The following is an 8,564-nucleotide window of genomic DNA, read 5'->3' as shown; positions in this document are numbered from 1 at the left end:
CGTGATCCGAATCATGAATCGATACACTGATTCATAAAGCTCTGTGGCTTAAGAAGGGGTATTTTGAAATCGGCCATCACTATATAAGTCATTATTTCGGGAGGTTTTTTGCGCACAAAAACTATATTGTTTACAATAGTGTACTTGTACGTGTTGGTTACTGCTGTACCAGTAGCCAAACTTGCTGTTCAGCCTAAATACTTGTTTTGTTCCACTTCATGTTTAGGAGTATGAAAATTTTAAGTTGATGGCCCTGCCATAACAGACCGGTGTGCATCTATAAATTACTAATTCAAGAGTGTTGTACAAGTTTACTGCAACACGGCGCAAACTTCACATACTTTTGAAAATCCAGCGTTTATTTAATCCTGGGAAGCGTTCATTGTCACAGCTGTAAACATGACGGCGTTCTTCTTCCACCAAGGGCTTTGGCATCGCGCCATTTGTTTCCAGGCAGACTGTAACGCAACACACACGTCTCATTGACATCCTGTAGAAATCAACCAATCAGACGTCTTTGAGACGTGTTTCCAGAAAAGTGTGCCATATGCATTAGACATTCAGCCAACGTTACATCTGAGGCTAAGACTTACATTCTTTTGACTCATCTGACTCCAGCCAATCAACAAGCAGTGGACTGAACAATAGGCCCGCCCTATATTTTTTCTTTTCAGTAATCCATTTCAAAGACATTTGTTACTCCTACTACATCATGTCTTATTGTCTCTGACCCATTTTAGTTTGAACTATAATTTTAAATGCCACTATATTTTAGGCAAAATTCCAAAGCTTTAGGCCATACATTTTATGAATAAATAAACAAACCAAAAAGGGTTACAAGAGTTATTTTTAGGATAACTCACAATATTGCCTGTGATTTTACCTCACGATGTTGTGCAACTCGATGTAGTGTTGGTTTTGTGTATAGGGCTCGATTGTTTGTTTCCAAAGTCCAATTTTGAATGCAAAGAGCATGTGTCAGATGTGACTAATGAATTCCATTCAAGGCCATAATAACAACTACGTTACAACCACAGCATGTGAGAACATGCAATAATACCTATACCTCCTGCACTCAATAAAAATATGCCATAAAATCCATGCATTACTCAACAACGGTGAGGTCAGCTAAATAATAGTGCAATTTAAGCCAATGTACTGGATCTGCTTGTTTATTGAAAAATGTGTTCTTGGACACATTTTTCAATGGAAAAATGGAAAAATGTGTCATATATCTCATGTTTGCTATAATTACATCCACATTTCACATGGATACCTACACAGTCCTTTGGAGTCATTGTCAAGCACCAAAAGAGCAAGCTACAAAATTAAAGGCACTGGAAAATGACATTCATATACTGCCAGATGCAATTCTCATTTTGGTTTCGTAAGATTTCCTGACAAACAATAAGTTAGAAAGCAGAAATACACACCCACTGCAGTGACTTTAAATAATATAATTCAAAATATAGATGTTTACTATGCAGACCTGTGGAGTTAAAGTTTCCATAAAGATTCAGTGGTCATTTTATTTTTGTGTTTAGCCTTGTTTTTATTGTGGTCGGTTTGACTGCCATGAGAACTTTTCTTTCAAGCTGAAAATCCCTTGAGAAAAAAAAAAAATCATTAAGAACAATCCACTTCTTGGTTTTGTTTTTTAAACAATGTTAAATAAAGACAATAATACATGATCTAAATCGTATGAGTTCAAAATACCATTTAATGGTTTTAACAATGATTTTGGTGTTTTAGCTTGGCAGTTGATTTCAAATCCAGCCTGTGACCTCTTTGTGTTTCAGAAGGATTTGTTCTCATTTAACGAGAGCTTTGTTAATCTGTCCTCTTATTAGCTGCTAGAGGGCATGGCCTGTTTGGCTCTTCATATGTGCACCCTATTGACATCTGCTGTGAGGTGTGGATGTTGGAATATTGATGTTCTGCCAATTTCTGTAGTTTATCCAGAATGACAGTGAGCTGGGAAGGATGTTATAACGTTATTATGGATTGTGCCCAAATGGGGTACCGGAAGTAAAAAAAAAAAAAAAAAAAACACTTATTCAATAGATTTTAACCATAACAAATAAACCTTTGGCGATTTCACTGTAAACCCTAAAGCAAACAATAATTAATTGGATTGAATAGTGCCAACTTAAATTTGACCAATTAGTTAAATCAAATGAACTTTTATGAGTTTTTAAGTATTGTTTCATTGTTTAAATGTTATTAAATTGTTTCTTTGATTTAGTTCAATCAAATTAAATTTTATAAGTTTTTAAGTAGTTTCATTATATTCAATTTTATGAGTTTGTTTCTTTGAATGTATAGACAAACTTAAATTTAACTGAGATTTCTCAAATTGCTCAAAAAGTTAATGCTGGTTTTGATAAAAAGGTGTCAGAATACACATACTCATGCATCTCAGTGTGAGTAACAGTCAGGGTTCCCATACCCCTGTCCACCACCAAAATAGTATTAGGAAGGTGGTCATAATGTTATGTCTCATATCTGGGTTAAATGTTCTATTCAATTATTGTTATGCAATGCTAATGTTACAAAAGCATTGCGTTCCCAATCGGCAAATTAGCATTTACTGAATTAGCTAGTGAAAGCTACACTGTAAAAAATGATTTGTTCAATAAGTTATGACAAATGTTTTTACATTGTTTTAACTCATCAAAATAAGTTAAGAAATGTTAAACTTTTTTTATAAGTTATACAAGATGTAACTCATTTTTTAAAGTCAGTTTAACATAATCTAACATTCATAATCTAAGTCGATTGTGCTTAAAAATGTCAAGCTATGACTACTAAAAAGATTTAAGTTAAGATTGATAAAGTTAGGCCTAAATGAATGAATTGGCTTACTCAAATATTTTGAGTTAAGAGCAAAGAAGTGTCTCAAAATAAAAACATGCAAGTTCTAATTACTTGAACTTTGAACTTGGTAACTTTTTATAAGATTTTCTGCCAACTTATGCCAGTTTACACCACACAGTGTCACTTTGGTAAAGTGGGAAATCACCGCTAAAAAGAGTCAATGCCCTCTTTTATTTTTTATTTTCTTTTCTTCTTTTTTTAAAAATAAATAAATTATGGTTAGTAGCAAAATTCTGTGCAAAAACAACATTATTCATAATTCTGAAGACCCAGCTAACAATCAGAGTTGGTGATGTTATAACAGAAACTGTAATGTAGTATTAAAAATGACATCTTACTGTACTTAATGTACATATTTGTATCTATCATCTACCTATATGTGTTTGTGTATGCATGTCCTCTATTTATATGACTTTAAGGGTTAATTACAAATATATAAGTAGTTTTATATTGTAGGGCAATCAACTCAATTTATATACCATCATTTTTTATTCCAGGCATTTGCAATGCTTTATTGGATTAACCGTTTATTTCCTCATAATAACATACATTTTGTGTATCTTTGCACCTTTGATTTGAAATCATTATAAAGAAAAAAAATGGGTAAAGTCAACAAAGGCTGCTGAAAATGGGTGGTCACTGTTGAAAAAGTCAAAGGTTTTTTGCTAAAGAACAGAAAAAACAATGTTCAAAGTTCTACCTTGAGTACATTACATACATGTGACCTAGGGCTATGCCATTGTGCAACACAGTCTCACCCCTACTCGTCAAATGTTGCCGAACGGTCAAGGGACCCTGACGTCAGCTGTTGACGCACAGGGTACCCCTAAATCGCCATTTTTCGACGTACTGGGTAATCCACTGATTTCAATGAGAAACCTAGGACGTCATAAACAGACGTGTTGGGCATGTGAATGTTATCGTTATGATGGAATATATTGGGTTATAATTTTTACATTATGACATGTTGGAGTGTGATTCTCAATTTAATCAGCCAGCACAATTGTATTTACATTTATTTACGCTATGATACACGTTTGAAACAGCAGTCAAACCCCACCCCGCCCTAAACCTACCCATTTGCGTATTATATGATATAAAACACAGACTGTAACAGACAACAGGCAAACTTTATTGAAAAAGTCCAACTATTCCGAGGCCAAACGATTGAATTGTGTGAAGAAAAGACCCAAAAGCAATCACCGTCTCTATCCGCGCCGCGCGCCGCGCGCGCCCCGGCGTCACACTGAAGACGCCACAGGTAGACCCCTCGGCGTCACGCGATGGACGAACTGGGAACCCAATTGCTTTCAGTGGGAAACCTTTGGCGTCAACATTAGACGGCAATTCTATCGGTATGAAATCGCGCTGAAGAAGTCTCATTCAGAACACATCGCGATGTTTGGCATCAGATCACGTGTGCCACATGTTGGTGAGTAGTCATACATATTATGTCCTAATATTTGATATAAAGTATTTTCTGCTTGTCGTTATCGATCATGTTCAGTCACTGCATTGTATCTGTCATCATCACCACTAAGCATTTCTTTGCTTTCTAAATAAACACACCTTGCTAATAGGGTGATTAAACACTGTCACGTGACGTGCTATAGACCTTTAAACATTTGTTAATATTTAATAATAATTACTAGTGTAGTTCCAACGTGGCATTTGTAGTAGAAGCACAATAAAAAAATTAAATAAAAAAAAACACTTGTCATGCGTTTACCACAGTATTGGTAGTTTTAATGTGATATTTGTTGTAAATAAACAGTAACCACAACAATTGATATTTTTAATGTGATATTTGTTGTAAATAAACAGTAGCCACAACAATTACCATGCTTTAAATGCATTTTAATGTAAAATCCAAATATTGTTATTTAAATAGTATACTTTATAATGCTATATATTATATATTATGACTTTTTTTCTCTCGTTCTTTTTTTTTTTTTTACCTGAAAAGACCAAAAGGGCCTCTCGGACTCAGTCAACCCATTCTTGTTTGTGGAGAAGTAACGGAGAAAACCAAAAGCTGCAACAGCAAATATTTGTAATGGTATGTATGTGTTGGTTTGAACCCTTTATCAAACATTTTATTTAGCATTTGTTGTTACTTATTCTTACAAATCCCATATCTCAATCAGTAAGAACATATTCCCAAAGTCTTAATAATTCACAAGATTTAACAAGTTGTCAAATTCGTATGATTCTCGTACATATAGCTCTGAAAAAAATGAAGAGACCACTTAACATGGATTTCTAAATGTTAAGTGGTCTCTTAATTTTTTTTCCAGAGCTGTATTTGTATATGAAGAGTTCAGATGCAAAAGCCTCAAAAAGCCACTTCGGTCACATGACACATCAGATATTCAATTATTTTTTCTTAATCAGATCACTTGCACTGTTTATAACGTCCCGTTTGCATGTAAATAATTTATGTGATCACAAAATCAAGTGAGTTATCTACATTTTCAAACAAATTCTTATGATATAGCTTGCTATTACATACTTTTAACTGTCTTAATTTATATGTTTTAAAAACAATAGTATTTGCACCGAGTAAATGATACTTTCTTGTTTTACAGAAGAGAAGAAAGACCAGACCTTATATCGAAGCAAGCTAAGAAAATAAGTCCTTTGTTTAGGGTGAGGAAGGAAGATGGACATCTTGTGCCCGAAGAAGACAGAAAAGTGCGCAAGTCCATTGGTATGTCTTGTATTGAAGCAATGCTGTAATATGTAGTACAAAATTTGATGTTGATCTCTCAAAGGACTATTCATTTCAACAGTGATCATTCTTTCTACTCTGATAAAATACGTACCATTATTCATGTCTAAATATTTTAATAACTCCTAAAATAAGCAAATGAGGTTCTGTATCTTGGATTTATTTAAAATGGTAAATATTTGTTTTCCCTTTTTGATACAATTATTATTACACTTTTGGCCTTCAGTTCTTAAAAACTGCACCGTCTGTTTGTCTTAGATAAAAGCAGACAAGTGTGGGAAAAAGCATTTAGTTGTTATAAACTCCATGTATTTCTCCATTGTTTTGTAGACCATGGATGGTTCTGGGTAGCTTTAGAAGATAATGAGTTGGGACATATTAGGAATCAAATAGTAAATGTTCTTTGAAATATCTGGTTAGTTCTTTCTAAAAGATCTACTGTTTAAAAGGTTGCTGTTGATATGGGTAAATTAGTTTTTGTTCAGTACTTGGCTATTATAATGGGCTGAAATATTATACATAATGCTTCAATGTGTATATTATTTTATGTACTGACTGCTGCTTTGTAAATTTAAATCAGGAATTGGCATTTCTGCCCATTTTGAGGTGGAGAGTTTACTGAAGAACATAGGTTAACCTGACTGTACATTAAACTTAATATGAATTGTGTTTGTTGTTTTACTTTTAGACCAGGACTGGAGAACGCCGGAATATACGACTTCTTCCTCTGGTTGAGAAAAGGCTACACAACATCAGTGATCACATCATCTGTACATTGATTATACTGTAGGGTACAAGTGGGCGAACTGTTTAGAAGAAGAAGAACAGGAACATGATAGAGGGAAGAGACAGAAACCAGTCTAGTTGTAATAATGAATCATTATTTTCCAACACTATATCAAATCTGTTTTCTGTATCATAGTTGACTGGATGGGATTATGTGGCACTCATTTGTGTGGCTTCAGCAGCTGTGAATGGATTAATATGATGTTAATGTGTTTTTTAAAACCCATTTTTATTTATCTTGAATCTAATTTGACTTTATTCTACTTTATCAACTGTATACTGTATCCTCCAATAAAGTGTTGAGTGATAAAGTATGGTGAGTATTGTGTATGGTGTTTGGTACAGTAAATACACATTCAACAAGTTTATTTAGGTTATCTAATTAATTACCAAGAATATTTTTACTTGAGAAGTAAACATTTTTTATCTGGTTATATTATATTTGGTACAATGCTCCAAAAAGTTGTATATACTTGCATGCTGTGACAAGTATGTCAGTTTTCAGTGAAATAAAGGGAAGGATTACAAACACTTCAAGCTTAACTGAAGATGATCTGAAGCTTAACTGATGTTGATCATTCTGGTACATCTACTACTGCAATAAAAATTAAAGCATGCACATTTTCGATGCCAGGTACGTGAAGAGGGTGTAGATGAAATTGTGACAATGTCTCTTGTTATTTTACTTAATGGTGCATGGTCCTATATTTAATAGTAATAATGAAGTGTAAATAATATAAATAGTTTTTGTTTACTCTGGAAAGTGGATAATGGCAAGTTGTTGCAGGTTCATCCATTATATTTATTAGTGTTTATCCATAAAAGAAAATAAAACTTAATAATTATTATTTTACAACATTTCTTTCAAATATTTCTGTATTTCATCATTTCGTCTTACAATATCAAAACCTATACACAAGCATGACGTTAGAATAGAAAAGACAAAATACTCTGATATTTAAATGTGACTCAAAGTTTGTTGTACGTGATGAGGAGAATAGATCTGTGTATGTTGTACTGCCCTTACACCTCCAGGGACCCAGTAGTGGCCCCTTGAAGAGCAAAAAAAAAAGCATATTTCAAATGGATTTAACTCAAAGTCTGGTTAGCGTATCACAGAGAAAATTGGCAGGACAACTGCATATGCAATGTTTACTAAATAATGTTGGCCACAGTTTTCAGACATATATGGAAAGCTGCCATAAAGGTTTTTTTAAAAGTGCTCACAGTAAAATATACAATTTCAGCTTGGCCCTCATATATGTCATATAGGTTTACACAATGAACATATTTTAATATCCAGTTGTCCATTAAATATGTAATTTACTTAACATTTATTGTTTCATTATGAAACCTTTTAAACTACATTACCCATATATCTGTCATTGTATCAATGCAATGGGAAACATGGCGCTGTAGTTCATAGAAGTGTGCAGAAATGCTTAGGGTTAGGGTTGGGTTCTCAGTAAAGGAGTCATTTCTCAGAACATAGCGACACTTTATAGTTAGCTTAACGTATTACTGACGTAATAACACCAAAACATACTTTGTAACATGAAACGCCGTTTTATATGAGTTAAAACAGATAGTCCAATCACTGCGCGTTCTGCGATAAAGTCACAGCCAATGACAACCCAGCTGAACACAGGCGTCACACTTACTTGTCCATTTATGGTAAATTATATCACATCTCATCCGGTTCAACTGAAGGGGTAGATTCCTTAAAGAATTAATATTTAGGCTAAATATTATATTTATTATAATAAATATTAAATATTATTTATTCTAAATATAGGCTAAATATTTATTTATTCTAATTAAATAATAAAACTCACATTTTAAAATGAAAGTCTTCTTTGTGTGGTTAAACTGATGCATAATAAATATATTTGAAAGAGAATCCTTTTTCTATGCAATGGTCTACAAGCATAAACTTCTTTAAGCCATCCTTTACAATCTGAACTCTTGGAATTAAAACAAATATAACAAAAGCACAATGAATGCACACAATTTTGTAAGCATATTCCAATATTTAATGTCAAACAGTTTAAATACAAATGTAGTGCCCATATATATATATATATATATATATATATATATATATATATATATATATATATATATATATATATATATATATATATATATATATATATATATATATATATAT

General features: G+C 32.9%; 1 long non-coding RNA gene across 1 annotated transcript; it reads left to right on the top strand.

Moving 5' to 3' along the window:
* The first annotated feature begins 3,634 nt into the window (after positions 1-3,634).
* LOC137065208 (uncharacterized) lies at positions 3,635-6,820 on the top strand. Its single transcript, XR_010901601.1, has 4 exons — positions 3,635-4,309; positions 4,844-4,936; positions 5,466-5,587; positions 6,297-6,820. It is a non-coding gene; the product is annotated as an uncharacterized lncRNA (long non-coding RNA).
* Positions 6,821-8,564: the final 1,744 nt, after the last annotated feature.

The sequence above is a fragment of the Pseudorasbora parva genome, chromosome 25, assembly GCF_024679245.1.
Source record: "Pseudorasbora parva isolate DD20220531a chromosome 25, ASM2467924v1, whole genome shotgun sequence".
Taxonomy (NCBI): Eukaryota; Metazoa; Chordata; class Actinopteri; order Cypriniformes; family Gobionidae; genus Pseudorasbora; species Pseudorasbora parva.
Note: the sequence above shows the minus strand (reverse complement) of the source record. Positions and strands in the feature narration are given on the sequence as shown.